This window comes from Ammodytes marinus (genome assembly GCF_949987685.1).
Source record: "Ammodytes marinus genome assembly, chromosome: 7".
Classification (NCBI taxonomy): domain Eukaryota; kingdom Metazoa; phylum Chordata; class Actinopteri; order Uranoscopiformes; family Ammodytidae; genus Ammodytes; species Ammodytes marinus.
Genome location: NC_137211.1, coordinates 1,302,904 through 1,305,403, shown reverse-complemented (window position 1 = coordinate 1,305,403; position 2,500 = coordinate 1,302,904). Strand labels below are relative to the sequence as shown.

The window sequence follows — 2,500 nt, the reverse complement described above, 5'->3', positions numbered from 1 at the left end:
CACAGGCTCAGGGCAGGACAACAATCTTTACCTCAGAGACACAAACTGGCTCTTCTGCATATTTCACCGAATAGATAATAAAGATAATATCAGATGTGTTCAGCCAATCACTGTCGCCCCTGTTATTCTTCCAAACTTGGTTATTTATTTAAATTTATGGTAGACGCAACAATGTAGAAAACAGCTGTAAACGTTGTATTTTAATGTCTAAAAAAAATATTTTAAATAGTTTTAATACAATTTCCATAAGGACACCTGACAGTCTGTACACTTTAACAAGTATTAATTGCTCTGACAGTCTGACTCGTTAACTTCTTTTTGATTGACGGATTAGTATCACACACACACACACACACACACACACACACACACACACACACACACACACACACACACACACACACACACACACACACACACACACACACACAAACACACACACACACATATAAGAGTATACACATACTGTATTTACACACCTACACAAACACTCACTCGCACAAACTGTCACATAAACAGACACAAACACTCACTCACATACAGTAGGCTACACACACACACACACACACACACACACACACACACACACACACACACACACACACACACACACACACACACACACACACACACACACACACACACACACACACACACACACACACACACACACACACAAACAAACAGCGGAAGCTCCTGTTAGCACCCTAGTCTAAAAAAACAGAAACATCTGAAGCTGAAATACTTGAAAAATCCTAAAATAACATATCGTTAGCATTACCATTAGCCCCCATTGAAGTTGTATGGAGACTTGGCTAACAGAGCTAACCGGTCAACTGTGCTAAGTTACTATTTCTGCTTTAACAAACGCGTCGCTTCAATGGCAGTCTACTGTGTCCGTCTGCCTTTAATGTAGCCGACATTTGGTGAATATATTGGGGGTTAAATGTGTTTAAAGAGAACGTAACTCACCACATTTATCAACTTTCTCGGCTAGCAACACGACAGACAGACACGCTCGCCTGTACAAACCGGAAGACGTTATTGTTCTTCGGTTACTGTCTGGCGGTTGGCCCGTTGCCACCACCGCCACCAACTGGTGTGGATGTTTTACTGTGTGTGTGCGTGTGTGTGTGTGTGTGTGTGTGTGTGTGTGTGTGTGTGTGTGTGTGTGTGTGTGTGTGTGTGTGTGTGTGTGTGTGTGTGTGTGTGTGTGTGTGCGTGTGTGCCTGCGTGTGTGTGTGTGTGTGTGCTATTAATAATATAAAAACATATGTATAAACACACAGCGTCATTTCATAGTCCAGATTTGATTGGCTGTGCGTTTGTCCGGCGCGAAAAGTGTATCTTTGAAGAGGACAGGACAGGGGATATTAAAATAGGTCCATGCATGGAGATATTAAGCTAACACATCGCCAGTGAATGGGAGTAAAAATTAATAAAGTGTCTTATATCTATTGGAGAACAAGTTTGAGAGCCTGGATGAAAGGTAAATCCCCTTAGTGCACCAGCCACAGGATTTCATAATCTCTCTAACTGCGGGCAGAAGTAACCGGGATTTAATGCGGCGTAGCGCCGTAGTTTAGTTGGGCGAAGAACAAGCTAACGGCTAAGGTTATGATGATTTGCCAAAGTAATTGAAATGTTTTCCAAGTGAGTCTTCAGCTTTGGTGAGTGAATTTATATGTTATAGCCTTTTATATTGTGTGTTAGGCTACTTGTCTGTGCTTTATTTTGTTCTGATGGATCGGTTAATATAATATTGGATAAATGGTGACAGTAGGCTACAGTAGGCTACAGTAAACTACGAGACTGCGGTCAAGTGAGCCGCAACTCGCCAGCGCAAGCCTCATATGTGTCAGTCAGCGTTTCTGTGCTGAATGTAATAAAGGTTGTTGTTATAATTACAGTTGGCGACATAATTATTAACTCCCCTGTGAAAACAGAGCAAGGAAGTTTTAACAGCTTTATTTTGGATGATTACATTATTTTACTTTAAACATTAACCAAAATTATTTCACACAAAAAACAAAAACTAGCCTACCAGGGTCAAAATGATTAGCCCCCTTGAAGAACTGACCTTTTTGTTGAGCCACAAACCACTGCTGTGCAATTAAAACAAATCATTGCTCTGTTTGACATTAGGCTACTTGGGAAATATTTTCATAGGGGGGCTAATAATTCTGTCCTCAATTGTATGTTGTCATAGAATGGATCTTTATCCCTGAAAAGTTGTGTGTGCCGTGCGCTAGGGTTGTGCTGTTTGGTGATGGAATCGTATATCGGCCCGGGGCGTTTGAATGTTATAAAGTGTCTATGTCAGTAGCCTATACTTGTTTGAGTAACTGTAAGGTTACTTAGCTAATTAAATAATAAACTTTGCGTTTATCATTTAAAAGTTACACACACACACACACACACACACACACACACACACACACACACACACACACACACACACACACACACACACACACACACACACACTCACAGAGCACGT

General features: G+C 41.1%; 1 protein-coding gene across 1 annotated transcript in view; it reads right to left on the bottom strand.

The window, feature by feature from the left end:
* Positions 1 to 1,027, bottom strand: part of LOC307253202 (ER membrane protein complex subunit 3-like) — a 14,515-nt gene extending 13,488 nt beyond the window's left edge. Inside the window, exon 1 of the mRNA XM_080031115.1 lies at positions 973 to 1,027. The gene's annotated coding sequence lies outside the window, so the exon portion shown is untranslated. The remainder of the gene's footprint in view (positions 1 to 972) is intronic.
* Positions 1,028 to 2,500: the final 1,473 nt, after the last annotated feature.